The sequence below is a fragment of the Dendrobates tinctorius genome, unplaced genomic scaffold, assembly GCF_039654945.1.
Source record: "Dendrobates tinctorius isolate UK_male_01 unplaced genomic scaffold, ASM3965494v1 ptg000140l, whole genome shotgun sequence".
NCBI lineage: Eukaryota > Metazoa > Chordata > Amphibia > Anura > Dendrobatidae > Dendrobates > Dendrobates tinctorius.
In genome coordinates this window covers 6094048-6120636 of record NW_027361808.1, presented here as the reverse complement: position 1 = coordinate 6120636, position 26589 = coordinate 6094048, and positions in this window count along the sequence as shown.

The following is a 26589-nucleotide window of genomic DNA, read 5'->3' as shown; positions in this document are numbered from 1 at the left end:
CCACCGGCAGAGACACTTTTGCGTACTATGAGGGGCCCTGTGCCAGAGCCGTCGCCCATGAGTATGCCCCCCCACCTGCTCAAGGAACCTGCACTTTCATCTGCACCTTCCTCTTTGTCACCGTGTAAGGTGGTATAGTATGCGGGAAGGGGAACCTGAGTTTCATCAGGGTCAGATTCTGGCTGTGTAGAGTGCGAGGGGAATGTAGTTGTCTGGGTCAATGTACCAGCAGAATCATCTAGCAGTGGCTGGGCATAAGTGCACTTGTGGCGCCCCCAGGAGTACGGTCGCTACCGTGGTATTACCATCCTCCTAGGGAGTGTGATGTCATGCTTAGGAGCAACGAAGGATCTCTCTAGCAGTTAAACCAACACACAACACAGTTCCCACTCCAGGCCAGCAGGGAGAGCTCTGAACCTGACTGCTGAGGAGCTGCTCTCTGTGGTCGGGAGGAGGGAAGTTAGGGCAGTCTGTGAAGGGAAGGGGAAGTGTGTGGATGTGAGAAGGGGAGCTGGAGGATGAGCAGAGTTAAGGCTCACTCCTAGCTGGAGCGCATGGTCCGGATTCCAGTCTCCGAGTTTGTAGGGACACTGACGGTCCTGCAGCAGAAACCGTAGGAAGTAGCAGCTGTAAATGCTCTGTTCCCAACTAAGGCTTGGAGGCCCAGCAGCGAATTGTGTGAGCTAGAAGGAAAAGGCTACGGCTGCCTGCCATACGAGAAAGTTTCAAAAGAGAGTCAACAGGGGGAACTTCAGTGAACTCAGTACTGCGAGTACCTCAGATAAGCGCTAGAACAGAGGCCACACTACCTATCTGCAGAGACAATTCCTAATTTGCTTCCAGGCTGACCAATTCCTTCTCCATCTGTACTCTGGGTCCTGTACGGCACTTACAAAGTACAGGTAAAGGAACTGCACGACTGTGTCTGTCATCTTTCTCCTGCGCCTGGCGCACGGCTCTGCTGCATCCTGCACTGCACACCATCTACCAACTCTTTCATCTGCCCTGTGACTATGGCCCTACCTGTGCAGGATTTCTACATCTTAGCTGCACCACAACATCTGTCCCAGAGAAGCGACACTGCAGCGCTGGTCAATCTGATCAGAAACCACAGGTGGCATCACGTATCATTCACCTATAAACGTTATTCACCCCTTTGCATGGACGCCCATGCCCACGGACCGGGTCACCACCACCGTGACACATCCCTCTGAGACACCGGCCCTGTACCGATTAACCCCACTGCCCTGGCTGGCCACCCACACTCGATGTCAGATTCATCTTGGACTGGGGAATTCACAATTTGACTTAATAACCCAGGCATGGTATGTGGGAAAGAGCTACATGGACAAATGTGAAGTGTGGCCTGCTGCATCATTCACTTTTGGTGGGGGTGAAGGACACAAGGAAAGGGGTTCTTCCTGACCAGGAGCCAGCACTTGACAACTCAGTGCTTGCATTTTTTGAAACTTCAGAAGAGGAGGGCATATTTGCTGGAGTCTGTTTCGGCAATGTAAGCCAAAACCAGTTCCTGATGCTCCGGCTTTAAAAGCGGTTAACCTACTCCCAGAAAAGGTAGCCTTCCAGGCGATCCATAGCCAGACCATGACGCAGTTTCAACACCTCCTGCCTTAGCTGCTGTTGTGCTTTTGCCACTACCATCAGATGCACCACCGTCATCAGTTCCAGCTGGCCCCCCCACGCCCACGTCCGCGGTCTCTTCCACCATACTTCCAAATTTTGGAGAAAATGTACCCAAAATAACATCAGATGTATGGTACTGTATCAGAAGCATACAGCGCTATACAGTCAAAGGATAATTGTCAATCTCCCTCTATATTTCATGAGTCACACAGAGACGCTCACAGGCTCAGTATGGATTAGACAAGAATATAAAAAGTAGAAAAAGGGTACAGTATCATCAGATACCAGGTATATATAGTATAGTTTAAACATTCTAAATCTCCGTATATATTTCGGGAGGCAGACACAGACGCTCTCAGGCTCAGTATAGATTATAACACAATATAAAAAGCCGTAAAACGGTAATGGATCTGAGGCGTTCAGCTGTACTGTACACAGTGCAGGGGTCATTGTCAATCTCAGTATTTATTTCCACAGTCAGAAACAGACTCTCACTTGGTCAGTTTGGATTTGACCAGAATCTAAAAAGCAGTAAATGGGTAATGTATCACAAGCGTAGAGCTGTATACAGTGTTGGGGTAATTTTTAAATCTACATATAAATTGCAGGAGTAACCCACAGACTCTCACACGCTCAGGATGGATCACACCACAATATAAAAAGAAGATCCACAAGAAATAATCACACATGTGGGCCAATGTTCCAGGTGTCAATGATACACTTAGAGTGGTGGGTGGAGGAGGACTTCCTGGCAAAAAGGGTACAGTATCACCAGATACCAGGTATATATAGCATAGTTTAAATATTAAAAATGTACGTCTATATATCAGGAGTAGTGTTGAGCCACCCCGCTAGAGATCGGTTCGGTTTGTCGAACAGGAGGCAAGTTCGGCGAATGTTCATCGAACGTTCGATGAACAACGTCGAGCCCCATTGAAAACAATGGCAGGCAAACACATACAAACACATAGAAAACAATTACAAAACACCTTAAAAGGTGTCGCAAAGCTGACACAATGCTCAGAAGACAAAAATAACATATGGAAAAGGGCAATTACATATAGAAAAGAGGTGGAGGAGTAAAAGGAGGAGGAGGAGACACAGATATAGGCATGTCATGACCTTATAAAGTCAAGAAAGGCTGGACTAAAAATCTAAACTAAAAAAAATTAAAATTCTAAATTTGAAGATGATCATATACCGTTGGACTTCCCACCATAAATTATGCCAACTGCCGATTGGGCGGCGTTATTCCCACGACCCTCCGAACAGCGTCCATGAAGGCAAAGTGTTTGGTTTCCGGGGGCAGTATGGTTGCAAAGCTGAACCTTAAAGGAATGTCCAGAAGGGCACCACCAGGAGTGGAGCCTGCGGCTTATTTGAACTCCACATGGGCAACCTCAACCATGCCAGCTACGGAAAAGATGGACAGATGTAAGCTTTGTCGATTCTGTGGGTGGTGGTGCATGGCCGTTTTTAGTTGTGCTAGCGATTTGTCAGCTTAATTCCGTTAATGAATGAGACTCCGGCACAACCCCGTGGTCCGTGTCCAGCTTACTAGAGGGACACGCGAAGCTCTGCCATGCGGGATCGAGCAATAACAGGTCTGTCATGCCTGTTGTGAGTTCATTCTCCCCTTCACCTTTGATGTCTGATGAACTCCCTCTGCTGATGAAGAGAGGTAGTGAAATTGATTGTGATGGGAAGAAGCTGTCATCTGAACAGGCGGAGTGTGATTGGACATCTGGATTTTCTGAGTGGATATAAGGCAGCCGACGCCCTGCAGGGCTGCTGGTGATCTTTTCTGCTCTGAGCTCTTGCATCCAGTTTAGTTCCTGTCTACTAAAAGCTAAGTTTTTTGCCCTGCTATTATTCCATGAGATTTTGTCTGGTTTCCTTAGTGTTTGTATTCAGCCAGTCCTGGTTGGGACTGGCTGAATTCCATTTTTGTCTCTGATCCGTTGATCTCTTTGCTCTGTTTTCAGAATATACCCGAGTGCTGATATAGTGATTTTGAAGTCTAGCAACTTCAGGGCCTTTTTCCCTATCAGACGATTGGGACATTTTTGGTAGGGTTTTTTGCAGATTGCAGCCAGCATCTTTTCTGTCCTGTCCTATCTAGTTAGTTGGGCCCAATCGTTTGCTCAGCCTGTCTTTCTGTCTGTGTTTGTGTTTTCATCTGTTTTTCACCGACAATACATGTTGGGGGCTGTCTATTGCTTTGGGGTCTGCTCTGGGGCAGTTTAGATTTCCCCTTTCCTTCTTTAGGCTTATGTAGTTCTCCGGCTGTGACGAGGGGTCTAGGGCACAGTAGGAACCCCCCATGGCTACTGTTAGTTGTGGTGTATAGGATCATGGGTCTGCAATCCGATAGCTACCAACCTCTCCGGTTTTCTGGACTTAGCTTGTATTTTTGTTTTCTCCTCCTCCGGTGACTCATTCATAACACATGCCCTTACATGTCTGGGCTGCATGCGTGCTACACTGAAAGGACCAGCGTGTGTTGCTTACAGGTGCGGATAACCCGCTGAACCCCGTTAGTGATGGTGATCTGGGATTCCAATTCTTCTCCGCGAACGAGGATTTCCCAGTAAGTGCAGGTCAACCGGAATTCTGGAATTAGGCCTAACCACCATTCCAGAAAGAATGCAAAAAAATTAATTGTCCAAACCACAAGTGCTGTAGCTTGCTTAACAGCTGGGCTCCTCTGCTGAGTAGCACGCAGTTCTTGCATAAACAGGCGGCATAGCTTGGTTCATGGGTGGGCAACTCTGCTGAGTAGCAGGCAGTGCTTACATAAACAGGCGGCATAGCTAGGTTCATGGGTGGGCTCCTCTGCTGAGCAGTAGACACAGGTACTAGGCCCAAAGTATTGACTGGGCTAAATGGAGTTAAAAAATGGTTCTTACATAAACAGGCGGCACAACTTGGTTCACGGGTGGGCTCCTCTGCTGAGTAGCAGACACAGCAGACTACATTTAGTTCTAACTGGGCTAAATGCAGTCAAAAACTGGTTCTTTCATAAACAGGCAGCATAGCTAGGTTCACGGGTGGGCTCCTCTGCTGAGCAGCAGACAGTGCTACAAGGCCCAAAAGGATTTTCTGGACAAGATGCGGTAAAAGATTATTAGAATAACACACAGTGTAGCTCCTTGACAGGTGCACTACACCACTGGCTACCAGACACCGCTACTATGCCAAGAAACTGTGTATTAACATTTAAAACCATTATTAATGTGAAAATAAAGTTACGCTTTTGGTGAACGAACTGTTCTCGAACGGAACCTCGAACAGCCGAATTTTAAGCAAAGTGTTCGAGTTAGACGAGTGGCTCGAACACCGACCAAAACAGCTCGAATTTGAACTTGGCGAACAGGTCGACTCGAACACTGCTCATCTCTAATCAGGAGGCAGACTCAGGCCCAGTATGGATTCGACAAGATTGTAGAAAGTTGAGAAGGGGTACAGTATCACCGGATAACAGGTATATATAGCATAGTTTACACATTAAAAATCTATGTCTATATATCAGGAGGCAGACTCAGACGGTCTCAGGCCCAGTATGGATTCGACAAGATTGTAGAAAGTTGAGAAAGGGTACAGTATCACTGGATACCAGGTATATGTAGCATAGTTTAAACATTAAAAATCTCTGTGTATATTTCCGGAGTCCGACAAAGACACTCACAGCCACAGTATGGATTAGACAAGAATCTAAAAAGTAGAAAAAGGGTAATGTATTCGAAGCGTACACCAGTATACACTGTTGGGATATTTTTCAATCTTCATATATATTTCAGTCTCAGTAAGACAGTCCAGACTCTGCGCAAGAGGAAACGAGATGGATACAAGTACAGACAGAAAGTCGAGTGATTGCAGAAATTTTGGAATTACTAATCATGGAAAAACTCCCGGGAGAATTCTCAGAGGCGATGCTAACCCTCAATTACTTTGTCTGTGGAGACAGCGAAAACAGTTCTTTGTGAAGAAAGTACCGTGGATCCCATCACCGTTACTCATCTCCATCAAATTGTGATCACAGGGAGATATGTAGACATTGTCCTCACTGCCTATCATGATCTGTCAGGTAACTTTGGAGTGCAAAAGACAGAAGCCACAGGCCATAGGCGATTCTATTGGATTGGCTTGAGAGGACACATTTAAAAATGTGGGCAGGAATGTCACACGTCTGTGAGTAGGAAAACCATGAAAGCTGATGATAAACCACCACTGCATCTCATTGTGAGTCGACGTCCATAACAAATGGAAGCCATTGATCATCTGAAGATAGAGCCTAGCAGGACAGGGCATAGCTACGTCTTAACCATCATCTATCATTTCACCAAATTTGTAGTGGCAGTCCCAGTGAAGGATTTAACAGCCCAGACTACACAGCGGTGGAGCAGGGAGAGGTAAGTATTGTAAGTGCTGGAGCCCTGAGCAAGCAGCGGGGTACTGGCACAGGGCCACTCATAGTATGACGGTGTGTCTGACGGCAGGTGTGCACCACCGCCGTCAGAGACACTTGATTGTACTATGAGGGACCCTGTGCCAGTGCTGTCGCCCAAGAGTGGGCCCACCCACCTGTCCAGGGCAACGGCACTCACACGGGTGCGTGCGCTAGGTGGTGACCCCGGCCCTGGGGGGGGAGGCAGCCCAATTAGGCAGGTTGAAAAAATGGCATATCTTGATGTTGGACATTCAGCAGCTGCAAATGGAGGAATTGGAGAAGTCCTAGGAAGAGGAGGACAAAATCGAGCCATTTTTCTGGCAATCTACGTATCAGCAGGGGAAGGCAGGACAAAATCCTTTGAAACCCATGCATGGTTCATTTTAATGAAGGTTAGATCATTAACATTTTGGGTCGACAGACGGGTCCTTTTTTTCTGTCAGGATTGATCCAGCAGCACTGAAGACTCTTTCGGATAGCACACTAGCTGCAGGGCAAGCGAGCTCCTGTAAGGCATATTGTGCCAATTCAGGCCAGGTGTCCAGTTCACAGGCCCAATGGTCAAAGGGGAATGACCTGTGATGGAGAACATCGATATGGGAGAAGTAGTTTGTAACCATAGTTGACAACTGCTGTCTCCTGTCACTTTCAATCGATGCAGTATTACCAGTCTTTTGAGCGGTACTTGAAAAATCAATCCACAACATGGTCATGAAACCACTGTGTCCTACGCCACTTCAGCTGTGTGCACCACGAACACCTCTTCCATGTTGCCCCCTACGGCTCGTGGGAGAACCATCACCGCCGCTGTGTGCTGGGAATGCCTCAAACAAACGGTTTACCAGATGCTTCTTTGTTAGCCAATATTAGCTCTAGGTTCTCCTGTGGCATGATGTTTTGGAATTTGCCTTTATAGCGTGGATCCAGGATGCTGGCCAACCAGTAGTTGTCATCGTTCATCATTTTGGCAATGCGGGGGTCCCTTTTTAGGATCTGCAAGGCATAATCACACATGAGGGCCAATGTTCCAGGTGTCAATGATGCACTGCGAGTGCTGGGTGGAGGAGCACTTTCTGGCAAATCAACATCCCTCCAGTCACACACAAACCCTGTTCCTAACCTTGCCACGCCAACATTTTCTCTTGCCCCCTGAGAAGCATCCTCCTCCCCTAAATAATCATCCCCATCATCCTCCTCCTCCTCCTCTTCCTCTTCTTCCTCCACCTCGTCCAGGAGAGTTCCCTGAGCAGACAATGGCTGACTGTCATCAAGGCTTTCCTCCTCCTCTTCCTCCTCGGCTGCAGACGCCTGCTCCTTAATGTGCGTCAAAGTTTGCATGGGCAGACGCATAAGTGGGATGCTCATGCTTATGATGGCGTTGTCTGCGCTCACCAGCCGTGTGCATTCCTCAAAACACTGAAGGACTTTACAGAGGTCTTTCAGCTTCGACCACTGCACACCAGACAACTCCATGTCTGCCCTCAAACTGCCTGCCCGTGTATCCTCCCACAAATGCATTACAGCCTGCCTCTGTTCGCACAGCCTCTGAACCATGTGCAGGGTGGAGTTCCACCTTGTTGCAACGTCAATAGTTAGGCAGTGCTTGGGAAGGTGGAGAAATCGCTGCAGCTTCTGCATACGACGAGTGTACGGGCGACCGGCGGATGTTCGAGCACAGTCTTCGCACCTTATGGAGCAGGGCTGTTAACTCTGAATAATTATTGAGGAAGCACTGCACCACCAGGTTCAAGGTGTGAGCCAAGCAAGGTATGTGTCTGAGTTTTAAAAGGGCTATGGCTGCCACAAAATTCCGGCCGTTATCACTAACTACCATGCCTGCCTCAAGATGTAGACTGCCCAGCCATGACTCAGTTTGTCGCTGCAAGTAGTCGGCCAGTACCTCCACGGTGTGTCTGTTGTCGCCCAAACACATCATCTTGAACACAGCCTGCTGACGCTTACCACTAGCTGTTCGATAGTGGGACACCTCGTGTGCAACACTGGCAGCTGCGGATGGAGTGCTCGTGCGACTGCGCTCTGTGGATGAGCTTTCGCTTCTGGAGGAGGAGGAGGGTCGAACGCCTAAAGCCAACTGTTTCCTATACCGTGGGCTAGGCAGCACTGTCCCACCGCCGCTGTCCCCTGTGGACCCTGCATCCACCACATTAACCCAGTGCGCAGTGATGGACACGTAACGGCCCTGGTCATGCCTACTGGACCATGCATCTGTTGTGAAGTGCTCCTTTCTCACTGATTGCTTGAGTGCATGGACAATGCGGTCTTTCACATGCAGGTGGAGGGCTGGGATGGCTTTTCGAGAATAGAAGTGGCGACTGGGTAGGTCATAGCGTGGTAGTGCGTAGGCCATGAGCTCGTGGAAAGCTTCGCTTTCAACCAACCGGTAAGGCATCATCTCTAACGAGATTAGTTTGGCAATGTGGGTGTTCAAACACTGTGTACGCGGATGAGAGGATGAGTACTTTCTTGTCCTACTGAGAGTCTCTGGTAGGGTGAGCAGGATATGGTGGAACTAGCGGTGGACATGGCGGACTGAGAGACGGTTGGTGATGGTGATGGTGTTGGTGGTCTTGCTGATGGCCTAGATTCTGTCTTTCGTAGCAATAACATTGTGATTCCCTGATTGCTTTGGCCTTGTGACGACACCTCAACATTTGCTGCTGGTGGTGTGGTGGTGTGCTAACTGGTGGGCTTACAGTGGGGGAAGTGATGTAGCGTTGCTGACTACCTTCATTCGAAGCAGGTGCACATGTGGTACGTGAGGTTTGGTAGTCCGTCCACGCTTGCAAGTGCATGGTGGTTAAATGTCTAAGCATGCAACTGGTATTCAAATTTCTCAGATTTTTCCCTCGGCTAAAGGTCTTTGCGCACTTCTTACAGATAACCTTTGCCTGACCATTAGGATTTTGTTCATAAAAGTGCCACACTGCACTCTTCCTACTATGGAAGACATTTTGAGGCCTTGCACGCTGTGCTAATTTGACCGTTTGGCCAAGCTGTCCTGCAACTCTTTGGGTTTTTTTAAACCGTTTTTGGACTGCTACAGGCCTGCCAGATAACAGCTGTTGCGATGTCGATGCCTGCTGCAGATCCTCCTCCTCCTCTTCTGAGCTATTGGCAGCGGCACCCTCTTCCCCCAATGGATGCCAATCTGGGTCAACAACTTGGTCATCCATCACCTCCTCTTCAATTTCATGTGCACCTTCCTCTGTGTCACCGTGTAAGGTGGTATAGTATACGGGATGGGGCACCTGAGTTTCATCAGGGTCAGATTCTGGCTCAGTACACTGCGAGGACAATGTAGTGCTCTGAGTGAATGTACCAGCAGAAAAATCTAGCAGTGGCTGTGCATCAGTGCACTCCATGTCCGATTCATCTTGGACTGGGGAATTCATGATTTGACTTGATAACCCAGGCATGTTATGTGAAAAGAGCTCCATGGAGTAATCTGTAGTGTGGCCTGCCGCATCCTTCACTTTTGGTAGGGGTGAAGGACACAAGGAAAGGTGTTGTTCCTGACCAGGAGCCTCCACTGACGACTCAGTGCTTTTATTTTTTGAAACTTCAGAAGAGGAGGCGATAGAGCTGGAGGCTGTGTCAGCAATGTAAGTCAAAACTTGTTCCTGAAGCTCCGGCTTTAAAAGCGGTTTACCTACTCCCAGAAAAGGGAGCCTTTGAGGCCTTGTGGAGCCAGACGATGACGCAGGCTCAACACCTCCTGCCTTAGGTGCTCTTGTGCTTTTGCCACTACCAGCAGATGCACCACCATCCCCACCACCATCAGTACCAGCTGGTAACCCCCGCCCACTTCCATGGCCTCTTCCACCATACTTCCTCATTTTTTGAAAAATGTACCCAAAATACCACCAGCTATATGATACTGTTAAACAAGGTACAAGGTGTATATAGCATTGTGGAGAATTTGAATCTCCCTAGAGATTTTAGGAGGCTGAACTATTATCTCAGGCCCACTATAGATTACACCTCAATTTAACAGGCTGAAATTGTCCGGTGTATGACAAAGTACAAGGTGTGTATATGGTATTGGGGAGAATTGGAAACTCCCTAGAGATTTTAGGAGGCTGAACTATTATCTCAGGCCCACTATAGATTACACCTCAATTTAACAGGCTGAAACTGGCTGGTGTATGACGAAGTACAAGGTGTGTATATGGTATTGGGGAGAATTGGAAGCTCCCTAGAGATTTTAGGAGGCTGAACTATTATCTCAGGCCCACTATAGATTACACCTCAATATATCAGGCTGAACTTGGCTGGTGTATGACAAAGTACAAGGTGTGTATATAGTATTGGGGAGAATTGGAAGCTCCCTAGAGATTTTAGGAGGCTGAACTATTATCTCAGGCCCACTATAGATTACACCTTAATTGAACAGGCTGAAATAGGCAGTTGTATGACCATGCACAAGGTGGGTATATAGTATTGGGGAGAATTGGAAGCTCCCTAGAGATTTTAGGAGGCTGAACTATTATCTCAGGCCCACTATAGATTACACCTTAATTGAACAGGCTGAAATAGGCTGGTGTATGACCATGCACAAGGTGGGTATATAGTATTGGGGAGAATTGGAAGCTCCCTAGAGATTTTAGAAGGCTGAACTATTATCTCAGGCCCACTGTAGATTACACCTTAATTGAACAGGCTGAACTTGGCTTGTGTATGACCATGCACAAGGTGTGTATATAGTATTGGGGAGAATTGGAAGCTCCCTAGAGATTTTAGCAGGCTGACAATGATGCTCCCAGTCAAAGTATGGCAGCAGGCAGCCTAATAAGCAGGACTGCTGCACACAAAAGTGTGGAAAAATGAACGTTTGGTAACTGTGCAGAAAAGAGGAAGAAAAGTATTTTTGCTTTTAAAAAAGCAGTTTGCACAGCAGCAGCAATGCATCTATCAGGGAGCCTTATAAGGCAGCCTAATAACCAACAGAGCTGATGCACAAAAATATAGCCTCCCCTGTCACTGCACACAAACTGTTGTGTTATACAGTGAAAATCGCTACCAGCAGAAGCAGTTTTTTTTTCTTCCTCCCTGCCTAACGCTCTCCCTTATTCAGAATCTGCAGCTGCAACCTCTCCCTATTGCTAATGTCGACAGAAGTAAGATGGCGGTCTGCGTGCACGCCCTTTTATAGCACCTGTGACGCCACACAAAGCAAGCCAATCACTTGCACGCCCTTCTCAAAGATGGTGGTGACCGATGCCCATGTCATCGCGTTGCCCACAGTGTGCGTCCTCCATCATTGGCTGAAAAAGGGCACTGGAAGAATCATTTGAAACGCCACTTTGGCGCTCTGGTCGCCGACCTCGTGGCCGACCTCACGCTATGGTCGGGTTTCGTTTCATGAAGCCGGACTTCAGCGAAATTGACCGATCCGTTTCTCTCAACTCTAGTTTTCACAGATGCACTTGAAGCTTTTCCAAGATGTCAATTCCTTAACATTTAGAGTTGTTTCAAACACATCATCTCTCATAAGCTCTCTGATCTGAGGACCAAAACATACCCCTTCATTCACTTTTGCTGGTGAAATGCTGGAGAACGTTTGTGAAATTTACTGGAACCCTTGTGAATTTGTCTTTGCCATGGCTTTCACAAAGTTTTTAATCAACCCCAACTTTATATGTAGTAGAGGAAGAAAGATTTTTGTTGGAGCAACTAAAGGATTATGCTGAACATTGTCTCTACCTGGAGCACAGATGTTTCTCTGTCCCCAATCACAATGAACATGATGCTCTTCTGTATTTCTGCTGTCCCATAAACACAAGAAGCAACAATATATTGTGAAACCTCCTTGCATTCCCATTAGCAGACCAATCACTTTCAAATCTCCACAGATATTCCATTGATGATGCTTATATTGTATAGCATCCAAAACAACTGACAGATTTTCATAACTTTCTTTCAGATGACATGAGTGAGCAATAGGGATTGATGGTTTCATATTTCCATTGTGAAGCAACACTGCTTTCAAACTTCTCTGGGATGAGTCAATAAACTGTGGGGGTTGACCTGACAGAGGCACTCAGATCAAGAAAGAGGGTGCCATATTGAGAGTGACCATTAGAGGGCAGTAGGGAGCTTGTAAAGGGTAGTTACATAACCTCTCTCATGGCAGTTATATAACTGCCAGAGGTCTAGGTCACTCTCATTGGTCAGAGGTGACTGTCAGGTGACAGTGAACGGGGCTACCTAGGCTGTGAGTATAAAGATTGAGGTAAGCTTCTAGAAGTTTCAGTCAGCCAGGGGAGCTCGCAAGAAAGGAGGGTCTGCTGTTAGGAGAGAGGCAGCAGAGAGCCCTCAGAGAGAGCCTGACAGTGAAGACGGTCACGGGGGGTGACCCAATAGATGGTGGCAGCAGACAGTGACACCCTGAGGGTGAGGACAACGGTGTACTCTGGGTGGTGAAGTGCTGTGGTGAAGGTGCCTAGGGCAGCCACAGCGAAGAGAACCACAGGGGATACCACGACGGTGACACAGAGAACAAGTAAAGGTACCCAGGTCTGTGTGAGAAGCAATTCCCAAAAGTCCTATCATGGTCTGTGGAGGTTGTTGAAGGAGTTGGTGAATAAAATACGGACCTGTTGAACACGCTTTCCTGTCTCAGTCTCCAGTCTGTCTGCGTCAAAAGGTGGGTCACCCCCCCAGCCTGTTGGATCAGCACCACCTAAGCACAGCACAACTTCGCCGCCTATCAGCATCATCACCAGCATCATCTCCTAATTTACCGTCCCTGGGCCACCCCCTACATTTGAAGTAGTCGGCAGGATCGTTGCCGCCAATACAACATCTTCAGCGGCAGGCCTGCCACCAAGTAGCAAAGGCCCCAAGTTGTGTGGGGTGAAGAATTGTTTGGTTGCTGTATCCTGTGGATTACAAATAAAAAAAAAAAACTGGACTGTGGATTGCTGGCTGCCAATAAAATGGCTGTGGTGATTTGGCGCCCAAAGAAAGAGAAACAGACATTGCTGATTGCACTGAATGACCCGGGGCTTTATCAAATCCGCCCCTGGGGGGAGTGTCCATCTGAAGAGAACTGTTCCCCCATGTTGGACCCTGGAAAAAGGGTGAAGCCCACCGCCGCACCCCCCAAGAACGGGAGTGGCCCGAGTGGAGAGACCTGCTGTGGCTGTTTGGCTCCATTCGGCTACTGGACCTCAGACGGTTTGAGATGCTGTAGCTGTTGGGGTATCGGACGCCAGGAATGGCGATGGCGCCAAGAATTGGAGACACGTCGGGAGACCGGCTCAGGGAGCTTCCCCGCGGAGCTGTTGGGCCTGGAGGCCGGCCCTGTCGGACGGCGGGGTGAATATCTACAGCCGATGAAGGAGCGGTGGAAGAGTCTGCTGGAAGCCGCGGCGACTGGGCATGTAAGCGGGCCCCTGGCCCCGCCGGTGACACCCCAGGCCAACCCCGTCCCCATGCACCATGAAGCAGACAGACCACGGGGCCTTGAAACCGATCCTCTGCCTCCTCGCCCATCTCTTTACGCTGTGGTGCCTCCCGCTCTGAGCGACGGCGTGGCCCCCGTCAAGCTGACTTCCAACGCATCGGTCCCACTCCCGGCCACTACTGAAATCGGGCCATCAACTGCAGTGTCTGACTTACCGGAAAGTGCGGCCGCTGCTTCATTTGTGACCCTACTTTAGATTGCTATGCCGGAGCCTGTGGAAGCCTTGGTACCAGCTGCGGCTTCCCCTGCGGCCGCGCCAATGTCGCTGTCAAAGCCGGCTACGGCCTATTCACCATCGGAGCCTGCGGCCGCTTCTGTTCCGCCCTTAACCTCGACCCGCCCACTGGACTCTGCGGCCTATACCGGACCCTCCGCCTGGGTTGTGGAGGTCATTGAAGGAAAAAAGGCCAGAGTGCGGGAGATCTGGGGGCTGCTGCATGAGAAAGGAGAGGCTGGCATGTCTGTTCCACGATCATGCGGGCAGCTGGTATATATGGACACTGACAAGGGCTATGGCTTTATTAGAGACAACACCGGCTACCCAGTTTTTCTAAACGTGGCCTCCATCAGACATGGCCGGGTTCCTCAACCGGGAGATTTAGTCTCCTACTACAAGGAGTATTGCCCCCGTGGCTATTACGCAGTGGCCGTCACCGCCTACCCTGAGGGGTACAAGCCTCCATAAAAGGACAAGGACTCCTGGGTCTCGGGCATCAGGGACACTCGAGGCCCAGAGGTATTTTTGGCATCCCAGAGACTCCGCGGCTGTGGAGTCCCCCTGTTATGGCGAGACATCGGCCGCCAGGAGGTGGCCCGGAGCACCTACTACATTGAACTGCCGGGACTGTAGTGCACCGTTGCACAATGAGGGGACTGTTCCGCGTCCCCATAGGAAACATATCCTCCAGTTGCATCAGGGATGCCTAATGAGAGTGTTTTATTTAAAGGAAGGGGCCACCCCTGTCCTCATCTGGTTGACATGTTTTTAGTGTGTTGTGTTAAAAAAAAAGAGAGAAAGAAAAAAAGAAGGGAGCTCTGTTTTGATAAAAACATATTGCAACAAATGTGGAAAGGTGTGTAGTGAATTTGAAATGTTAAAGTGTTATTTATTTTAAATAAGAAAATGTGTATTCAGCAGGTCCCGGGTACACAGAGTATGGCGACCACGACTTTTCCAGGTTGAAATGACGACTGGACAAGAAGGGGAGAGACAGACCGGGTACATGTGTAAGAGGTCTGTGTGACCAAGGGTCTGTGTGACCAGGAGTCTGTGTGACAAATGAGTCTGTGTGACCAAGGGTCTGTGTGACCAGGAGATTGTGTGACAAAGGGGTCTGTGTGACAGAGGGTCTGTGTGACCCAGACGCCGACCATGACAGTGCCAGGTCTCAGACACCACTTTCACCCCAGGACGAGATTGTTGAGGACGACAATGGTTAAAGGAAGGAGGAATGTGGGGGTTGACCTGACAGAGGCACTCAGATCAAGAAAGAGGGTGCCATATTGAGAGTGACCATTAGAGGGCAGTAGGGAGCTTGTAAAGGGTAGTTACATAACCTCTCTCATGGCAGTTATATAACTGCCAGAGGTCTAGGTCACTCTCATTGGTCAGAGGTGACTGTCAGGTGACAGTGAACGGGGCTACCTAGGCTGTGAGTATAAAGATTGAGGTAAGCTTCTAGAAGTTTCAGTCAGCCAGGGGAGCTCGCAAGAAAGGAGGGTCTGCTGTTAGGAGAGAGGCAGCAGAGAGCCCTCAGAGAGAGCCTGACAGTGAAGACGGTCACGGGGGGTGACCCAATAGATGGTGGCAGCAGACAGTGACACCCTGAGGGTGAGGACAACGGTGTACTCTGGGTGGTGAAGTGCTGTGGTGAAGGTGCCTAGGGCAGCCACAGCGAAGAGAACCACAGGGGATACCACGACGGTGACACAGAGAACAAGTAAAGGTACCCAGGTCTGTGTGAGAAGCAATTCCCAAAAGTCCTATCATGGTCTGTGGAGGTTGTTGAAGGAGTTGGTGAATAAAATACGGACCTGTTGAACACGCTTTCCTGTCTCAGTCTCCAGTCTGTCTGCGTCAAAAGGTGGGTCACCCCCCCAGCCTGTTGGATCAGCACCACCTAAGCACAGCACAACTTCGCCGCCTATCAGCATCATCACCAGCATCATCTCCTAATTTACCGTCCCTGGGCCACCCCCTACATAAACAATCGCTAATCTGCCACAAAATACTCTTGATTCAGTTCTTCAAAGAGGTCATTCACACTGTTACAGTACACCATTGGTCCCTTAACTGTGAAAAATTGTGTTAAAGTATTACTTCTGTTTCGGTAATACCACATTTTGACATCACCATAAAGAAGAGTCTTCTGTTTCAACCTAGATGCAAGAAGTTCAGCTTTATCTTTCGACAATGAAAGGTCTCTGGTGAGATCATTTAATTGATGTTGAGTAAAGCCTTCTGGCTGCTCCATCAGGTACATACTCATCTTGGCTTGAGGTCTCCATGTCTTTGCCAGTAGCTTTAGCTACATAGTCTTCATATTCTACTTCATTTTCTTCCAATCCAGACAAAGGTGGTTCAGGAACTGGAAAGGTATCATCATGTGGAACTGGCCTAATCACAGATTCAAGTTCAGGGTAATAAATCTTATGTTTGTTCTTTGTAGAAAAGCCCATCAGTTTGACAAAACAAAAGTAGCAGTTATCACTATGAGTTTTGTGTTCACTCCAAATCATGGGACCAGCAAATAAAAAGCCACTTTCTTCATATTCAACCAGTCATGAAGACCATTTGAACAACTTGAGCATATCACTTGAGGGGCCCAGATTTTGTCTTGATCACCAAGTGGACACAAAGTACATCTGGTACATCTTTTTAATACCATGAGTGATTGAACGTAGTTGGCCTTTTGGTGTAAAAGAACCACACCCATAGCAAAATCTGTTCGGATGATTGATACACTGCTGTGGCATTTTTCTCCTTTAAATCAGATCAAACAATAGAGTAAGTTCAGTTCAATGGTGGTGACAAACTAAAAAAAAAATAATGCCATGAGCCGACCGACTATATGTACAGTAGATATTTCCCCAGAGATGACACAGGCAGCTTGTATTTAGAACTGATTTTACTAGAAATAATCTGGTAGATCACTTTATACAGTTGTGAGGTAAAGGGTCAGCCTATTCCTTACAAATGAACATTTGCAGACAGGCAGTTTCTCAGTGTGATATTGGCTGCTTTCAGGTTCTCTCTCTCTGTGGAGACCCTCACTCAGTCGCTGAGCGGTTTTCTTCCCCCTGAGGCGACTTTTCCTCCCATAAATGCAGTGAAAATCCTTTCACAATGGCTGCTGTCCACTGCCTTCCCTTCTATCTACCTGTGGCAGAGTTCAGATCCCCTGTAGAGGCCTGTCTCCTGTCAGAGTCTCACACACCAGTCCTAGCTGCCATCACCATCCTTTTCTGACTGACTTAAATCTTTCCGCCTATAACAGTTAGCTCCTCCCCATACCGTGACTTTCCAAGAAGCAGTCATTGGTTGACTGCACTGTCAATGCTCCTTCCCATAAAACTCACTAGAACCTTTACTGATGTTTTCCATGTAAGATAATTCACAATTAAGTAATACAAGCATATAAATGGGAATAACATAAGAAAAACCACATACATTGAAAATGCAGAAATAACGTGATAACAAAAATACTTCTATCAGAAACTTTATGTGATAGAGCAATACTAAGCATATTTTTGTAATCAGCACATCAAATTCCATAAAACAGACATATTACCTTTGCTGATGATTCTTTTGTGTTGACCAGTATGATGGCTTTGTAGGTCAGTGTTAATAGCTTGAAGTGTATACATTGTGGAACTAGGAGACAATGAAGGGATTTGCAGAGGGGAGAAGTTCTGACAAACTGAGCACACCAAAGCCAGCTCAAAGAAGCTACCTGACAAGACACGGTGGTTTCCATGATGTATCGTCAGAGACTGAAGTGAGGCATAAATGTTCCTAACATGAGCATCACCTGTATGACGAGGCATCTGAAAGCAAAGCACGAGCTGCAGTGTAGTACACACCTGAAAAAAGCAGGAAAGATCTGAGCCTCCTTCTGCTCCATCTTCTGCAGTAGTCTCGGCGTCATCCTCTCCCTCTAGACAAACAGGGCCACCTTGCTCCCTGCAAAGAGAGGATATGATAGCACCACCACCAGCAATGTCATCAACGATCTCCACACCATCCCATTAAAGCTTTCAGCTGTATATCCTCAAACACTGGATTTCATATTTTACATGTGGCCTCTCAAGTGATTTCTAAAGGGCTACCAATACTTGAGATTACGGGAACCACAGTACGTGTTTCCTATCCACCACTACTTTGCTGGTGAGCCATCCCTGCCCTGTATGAACATATTGTGTACAAAATGAGGTGTGCACTGCGCAATGTCATCAGTGAGAAGGTCCAATTAACCACTGATACATGGACCAGTAAGCCAGGGTAGGAATGCTATATTTCGCTAACTGCCCACTGCCAAAATGTTGTGGTGACTGGACCTGAGGCAGAAAGTGTTTTGATGCATGTTCTAACACTGCAGAGGATGGCTGGAAGGTTTGGGGATGTTTCTCTGTCCATAATAAACAGCAAAAATGCCCAGGTTATGCCTAATCCACCAAAACCCATGTCCCCTGTAAAAAAAAGAAAAATAATAAGCAACCATATCTCTCACCTGTCCAAAGTGCAGCTAATCCATACTGTCCCTCAATGATTTAGATGATTAGTGACTGCTCTCCTCATCATCTGGCTTACTTTGACAGGAGCGCCTACAGTGTACAGCACTAAGATCCTGTGGGAAAGTTCACCAGAATTCATAAGTGAACCACGGTGAAATTACGGCACCACTTGCTGCATGATAAAGTAAGGGTTAGCTACACATTGGACAGGTGAAGGATATGGTTGTTCATTATTTTTCTTTTTTTTTACAAGCGACAAGGGTTTCAATGGAATGGGCTTAAAGTAAGTATGACTTTGTGTGTTATTTTTAAATATATTTGTAAAACAGTGTGGAATCTTATTTCAAATAAAGGACTTTTTCTTCTCGATGTTTTTTATTTACAAAATTACTATGGGATTAGTAATTGATGGGTGTCTTATAGATATCTCTCCATTACTTAACTGTGGGCTTGATGTAACTTGATAATACAAAGGTGACATCAACCCCATAAATATTACCCCACTTGCCACTGCCACAGGGCAAGAGGGAAGAGCCAGGCAAAGCACCAGAATTGATGCATTTAATAAATGTGCCTTTTCTGAGGTGGCTGTGGCTGTTATTTTTAGGCTGGGGGCCAATATCCATGGCCCATTACCAGCCAGACTATAACAGCTCCAAGCTGTCTGATTTAGCTTTGCCTGGTTGTCAAAAATGGGGGGACCCCTCTGTTCTTGATAACAAACCATAATAAAGCTGACAGCTGTCAGCTTTGCCTTGCTGGTTATCAAAATTAGAACAAACCCAAATTCATTTTAAAAAAATTAAATACGGTGCCTTGCGAAAGTATTCAGCCCCCTGGAACTTTTCAACCTTTTCCCACATATCATGCTTCAAACATAAAGATACCAATGTAAATTTTTGGTGAAGAATCAACAACAAGTGGGACACAATTGTGAAGTTGAACAAAATTTGTTGGTTATTTTAAATTTTTGTCGAAAATTCAAAAACTGAAAAGTGGGGCGTGCAATGTTATTCGGCCCCAGGCCGCCATCAGGGCATGACAGCCCTTACAGCTGTATGGGGCCCGATGAACAGCAGTACAGAAGGGGGGCCCGCAGATCAGGGGAGCTGTGTTCTGCATGGGGAGCTCTAGATATCTGTGTTATTTTCTGTAGAGACGAGCTCTCTCTGGAAGACGTGATGGCGATCTGTGCTGGATGAAAGATGAAAAGCAAAGATGAAGGACTTTACCTAGAGACATCACTGGTGAGTCAGTGTGTTACCTGTTGTGATACTTATGTGATATGAATGATGTATGATTGATATTAGAAAAGGTATCCAGATGGTAGGTAGGTGATCATGGGTCTTATTATTCCTTTTCAAAAGTATTCAGTACAACATTACAAGAGACTGGGGATTTGACTGCTGAATGACCTCTCTGAGTACATGATTACAACATGCAGAAGGAATGTGAAAAACAACCATACAGCGCTTGCGTAACACGAGCAGAGCGCGAGTTGAAATGTTCACTGCGCAGCTGTACAGCTTGTGTAAACATTACTTGTAGAAGTTGTAGTGCGCAGGACTAGATTCATATCTAGGAACAGTTTGTATATAACCGAGGGAATTTCCACTGGCGAGTAGGGACGTTCCAGGAGACTTATGGACGCATATCTTCTGTGATGGAGTTTTACGGGATATTTCCTCCTCGCCAATCGAGTCCCCCGATAGAGGAGTGATGCTACAATATCCGGTAATATATTGATGCTTACTTTCTCTATGAATAGATGATGTATTGATCATGTAATGTTAGACTAGTGCTGCTAAAATTCATGTGCAAATTTATATGTTAATTCATTAATATCTCTGATTTTAATAGAATAAAATACTATTGTTTTACTGAGCACAGACTTCTTGTCTCTTGCCTAATTAGTATATTAGTGAGCGCTAAGTATGTAAGGACCATAAGTCCATCATATTGACCCGGTAAGACATAAATTGGCGTAGTCGGCAGGATTTTTCTTTAAACACAGTTTTGTTATCACAAATATATAGTTGGCACTTTTTTTTTTTTTTGCCAATAATAGTGACAATGTTTAGGAAACGAAAAGAAAAACAAGATGATGTTGTAGAGGTGCCTGGCTGGACCACGGCACCCTATGATATACTGGCACATGAATTGAGTAGCTCTGGGCTAGCAGAACAATGGTCGAGTAAGCTCAAAGGTAGTTAACCCACTGATGTTGTTGAAGTACTCAGGGGGGTCCCCGCAAAGGCGGGTGATGTAGTGTCGCTTGGGTGACGAACCTGGATCCTGCTCAGTGCATATCGCGCGATGCATGAGAGGAATCAACAGATGCAGAGAAAATGTTCTCAGTTGGAACAAAAAGTGATAGAGTTAGGTGGGCAAAAAGTGGTGCTGGATTGTAATACCCGTCTGCTTAAAGATAAGTTGGAACACTATCAGAATGTAGCAGAAAAAGCTGCTATAAAGGTTGCTCAAAATAAATATCGTAAGCGGAAAGGAAATATCAACAAAGAAAAAGTTTATAAAAGCATAGCCACTGCATCTGTAAATTGGGACCGGGATAAATGGGATGGGGATGTGTGGGATACCTCTTCTTCAGATGACTGGGAGAACCCACCAGCCCCTGTTATTGATCCCCCAAAGGGTTCATCAAAAGCAAAAGCTAATCCAATTCAAAGGCGTATGGAACGCACGGAAAATGAAATAATCCGGGAACAAGCCCGTGATGCAGCTGGCCAGCTTCAATTTGAGGCTGACGGACAACCCCTTATGGTAGACCGAAGTGTTCCCCATACCCGAACCAGAGTCTCCACCGAAGATTATACTCAAAATGAGGTAGACAGCATTCTAACTCAGTTTAAACAAAGGCCAGGAGAGTCAGAAATTGCTTGGTTAGTTAGGATGCATTATTTTGGAGGAACAGGGATAAAGCTAGATTTTCAGGACATCACTAAATTTGTTACTCTTTCCCGGAATCCTGTGATCCAGAGATATTTCAAAAACTATTTCAAGGAGAATCAAGAACAATTGCAAAATATTGTAATTATTGTAGCCAGAGCTATAATGGATAAATATCCTACGGAGGCTGACATACCAGTCAATGATAAACCATGGTATACTCTCCGTGATGGTATTGAAAGATTGAAAGAAGAAGCTATGCGGAGTGCAGTTTCAGTGTTAGCTGTAGAAGAAGAATATACAGAGTATCCAATGACTGCAAGCATGAGGAGTCGGTTGGTAAAGACTGCTTCTCCTGCATATAAAGCTGTGATATTGACCTTAACAGTGGCAATGACAGGAGAACCAGTGAGTAGAGTGATTACTCGAATGAGGGAGTTGCAGGATATGGGTTACTGGAAAGCTGCAGCCCAGGCATCCTCTCCTCAAAATCCCTCCCAAACACACCCAGGTAATAGTAAACCCTATAATTCAGAATGGAAGAAAGAAGGGAACCCCTCTAATCCGGATCGGGTATCCCGGAGGAAAATGTTCCAGGCATTATTGAAAGCTGGAATGAGTAAAGAATCTATAGATGGAAAACAGACAGGTGAATTGTGGAGATTATATAAGCAGAAAGTGTTGTCTGCTAAAAAGGTGGATGCTAAAAAAGAAGTTGGTCAAGAGAAGGAGAAAGCTGTTAAAATTCCAACAGCACCTGAGAAAGTGTCAAGGGAAGACTTTAAAACAGTCTAAGCTTGGGAGGAACTGGCTGCAGCAGTAGCTACTCGGGTAGTTGATGGCTGGGGCAGGAATGCCTATGAGGCAGCCACGGGAAAAAATTCTGATGAAGAGATATCATAGGTAGCCAGCCAAGCCCCCGTATGGATAAAAAGTGATCAACGTCCATACGTAAATTTAAGTATCCATTGGAAAGGGGGCAATGTACAAAGGGTTCCCACATTAATTGATACTGGGGCGGAGGCTACCTTAATTTATGGAAATCAAAACAAATTCAAAGGTCCGAAAATTAAAATTGCAGGATTAGGAGGACAAGTCATCACTGGGGTCCAAACACAAGTTGCCCTGAAAATAGGTAATTTACCAATAAGGAATTATCGAGTTTTAGTAGTACCTATACCAGAATATATTTTGGGAATAGATGTTTTGAAAGGGATGACGCTAAATTTGGCTGAGGGAAAATTTTCCTTCGGAGTCAGAACAGGTGAAATCCAAATGAGACCTGTGGTAGTTGGAAAAGTGAAAATGCCACCTATACATGTTCCCCCGGCTACAAAAATGGTGGCTATGAAACAATACCGAATTCCGGGAGGACATAAGGAAATTACTGAAACAATCAAAAATTTGGTTGACGCTGGAGTAATGCGTACAACCACCACTGCTTGGAACAATCCTATCTGGCCAGTGAAAAAGAGTGATGGCTCCTGGCGTATGACTGTGGATTATAGAGAATTGAACAAATATACTCCCCCACTAACAGCTGCAGTACCGGACACTATTGCTATAGTAGAAAATGTGCAAAGTCATAGCGGTACCTGGTATGCAGTGATTGATTTGGCTAATGCGTTCTTTACAATTCCCATAGAGGAAAAAGCTCAAGATCAATTCGCATTTACCTGGTTGGGAAGACAATACACTTTTACCAGGTTGCCACAAGGATGGCTACACAGTCCTACTATTTGTCACCGGACGGTGGCAGAACACCTGGATGAGTTTCCTTTGCCCTCTGAAATGCAATTTTCACATTATATCGATGATATAATGATACAGGGTAATGATGAACAGTCAGTGAAGGAACAGTTGTATAAATTGATATCTCACATGCGAAACAAGGGATGGGAGATTAATGATGCCAAGGTCCAAGGACCGTCTCAAGTTGTAAAATTTTTAGGAATTCAGTGGAACAAAGGACATAGGGAAATCTTGCCAAAAGCTAAACAGAAAATCATCAATGTCGCTACTCCTAAATCTAAGCAGGAAACTCAATCATTCATTGGATTGTTTGGATTTTGGAGACCACATATACCTCATTTGGGACAGATGCTAGCTCCATTGTATAAAGTGACTATTATTATTATTTATTGTTATAGCGCCATTTATTCCATGGCGCTTTACATGTAAGGAGGAGTATACATAAAAACAAGTACAATAATCTTAAACAATACAAGTCATAACTGGTACAGGAGGAGAGAGGACCCTGCTCGCGAGGGCTCACAATCTTCAAGGGATGGGTGATAACACATACTAGAAAGAAATATGAATTTCATTGGGGAGAGGAACAACAAACTGCATTTGAAATGGTAAAAGAAGCCATACAACAGGCTGTAGATTTGTGGCCAATGATGACGGGGAGTGTAGAATTACATGTATCAGTGCAGAATTTGTATGCCAATTGGTCACTTTGGCAGAAACAAGGGGGAAAAAAGAGTCCCCTTAGGGTTTTGGAATCGAAAACTCCCCGATGCTGGAGAAAAATATACTCCATTTGAACAGCAATTGTTGGCCTGCTATTGGTCATTAGTGGAAACTGAACAATTGACTTTAGGACATGAGGTTCTTTTAAGACCAGCAATACCCATCATGCAATGGGTATTATCTAACCCTAAAACAAATAGAGTAGGACACGCACAAGAACAAAGTATCATAAAATGGAAATGGTATCTTTCTGAAAGAGCAAAGAAAGGTGAAGGCGGGATCGCCTCCCTTCATGAGAAAATAGCTGAGATAGGGGAAGTCCCCTTTACAATCTACTATGTTAGAGGAATCTCCTGTCAAATGGGGAAAATCGTATGAAGATCTAACTGAGCAGCAACAGCAAGTTGCTGTTGTCAATGGAAAACGACATTGCAAAAGTGTGGCTTATAACCCCAGATTGGAAAAACATCTGGTCATGGAAGGTCATGGTAAAAGTAGTCAATATGCAGAATTATATGCTATCTTTTTGGCATTAAGTTTTGAGCAAGGAAGGGAATGCCATCTCTTCACAGACTCATGGTTTGTAGCTAATGGACTTGCAACTTAGATGATGAGATGGAAAAAGTATAGCTGGCTCATCCATGGTAAGGAAGTGTGGGGGAAGGAGGTGTGGGAGTTTATAGAAGAAATGGTACAAACCACACCTACTACTGTTTTTCATGTTGATGCACATATGCCTGCTGACTCACTTGACCGTTTGTTTAATTCTGAAGCAGATAAAGCCGCCACCATTAGGCAAACTTCGGAAGATAATCAAGATAAGGAAAAATGGCTGCACGGTACAGCTGTTTGGGCGCACAATAAAAGTGGACACCTGGGAGAAAAGGCCACTTACAGGTGGGCCCAAGAAAGAGGTGTCCCCTTAACCATGGACATAATTAAGCAAGTCATTATACAATGTCCAATATGCCAACATTCACAGAAACGAGAAGGACCACACACAGTTATGGGACACATAGCAAGGGGTCAATTACCTGCACAGATTTGGCAGATGGATTTTATTGGTCCACTTAGTGAAAGCAGGGGATGCAAATACATTTGTACAGCTGTAGATACATATTCAGGACTACTGATTGGTTTCCCCTGCAAAGCAGCTACACAATGGAGTACACTTAGGACTTTAGAGATTATTACTAGAGTTGAGCGACTTTTGTTTTTTTAGGGTCGCGTTTCGTTTCGTGAAACCCGACTTTTCCAAAAGTCGGGTCGAGCAAGATCGTCCGATTATAGGGAAAAGTCGGGGTCGTACCGAAACACGAAACCCAATGTAAGTCAATGGGGAATAAAAGTCGGCAGTGAGAGGAGGACAGGAAACACACCAACAGTGCCCATTTGAATGCCAATAGCATCAATTCTTCTTACTTAAGCTTGTCAACCTTAATTAACTTCATAGTACAAGTTACGCACTGAAAAATGGGGGTTATTTGGCTACAGTTGTGGGGGGGGAGGGCTGGCTCCAGGTTTTCATGTGCCCTGGGCGAAAGAGCGCCCCTTTAACACATAATACCACAACTCATCATGCTCCGATACGGCAGAGAAATAGCGGTATAGTACAATGAAAAATACTTCACTTTTTACATCTCATGACGAGGCCCATCTATTTCTCCATACAGAATCATTGGTCCCATATAATGTTTGAAACAGTATATGATGAGCTCCACATAATGCTACAGTATATGTTGGTCCCCATGGATGAAGCTCCACTGTCTTATGGGCCCAAATAATGCTCCAAACATAATGGGCCCCATTTCTAATGCTCTAGTGTATAATGGGCCCTGTAAATGCTGCTCCAGTGTCTGTTGTCCACCTTTGGAATGTTCCAGTGTATGGTGGGCCCCATCTATCATTCTCCAGAGTATAGTGCTCCCCAAAAATTGCTGTCCCAACATTGAAAACAATCAAATAAGTCTCCTCGCTAGGGAATCCCTGTACTTGTCTGGACTCCTCGTCGTCCCCATCTTCCATCTCACTGCACAGTATTTCAACTTTGCAAGGGCTGTGATCCTGAGCAAGCAGGGGGGGCCCACTCGTTGGCGACGGCACTGGCACAGGGCCCCTGATAGTACGCTGGTGTGTCCGATGGCGGGTGGGCCGAACCTGCACTTTCATCTGCAGCTTCCTCTTTGTCACCATGTAAGATGGAACTGTATATGGGAAGGGTAACCTGAGTTTCATCAGGGTCAGATTCAGGCCGTGTAGCGTGCGAGGGGAATGTAGTGGTCTTGGTCAATGCACCAGCAGATTCATCGAGCAGTGGCTGGGCATCAGTGCACTTGTGTCGCCCCCAGGAGTACGGTCGCCACAGTGGCATTACCTTGTTCCTAGGGAGTGTGATGTCATGCTTGGGAGCAACGAACGATCTCTCTAGCAGGTTAACTGATTGGGCGGCGTTATTCCCACGAGTCATGACCCTCCAAACAGCGTTCACGAAGGCAAAGTGTTTGTTTTACGTGGGCAGTATGGTTGCAAAGCTGAACCTTAAAGGAATGTCCAGAAGGGCACCACCAGGAGTGGAGCCTACGGTTAAATTCGACTCCACCTGGGAAACCTCAACCATGCCAGCTACAGAACAGATGCACACATTGCAAGCTTAATTCCGTTAACGAACGAGACTCCGTCATGCCCCACGGTCCGAGTCCGGCTTACTAGAGGGACACGTGAGGCTCTGGCACATGAGATTGGCCAATAACTGGTGTGTCATGCCCTTACATGTCCGTGGCTGCATGTGCGCTACACTGAAAAGGCCAGCGTTTGTCGCTTACAGGTGCAGATAACCCGCTGAACAACGTTAGTGATGGGGATCACTGATTACAATTATTACCCGCGAACA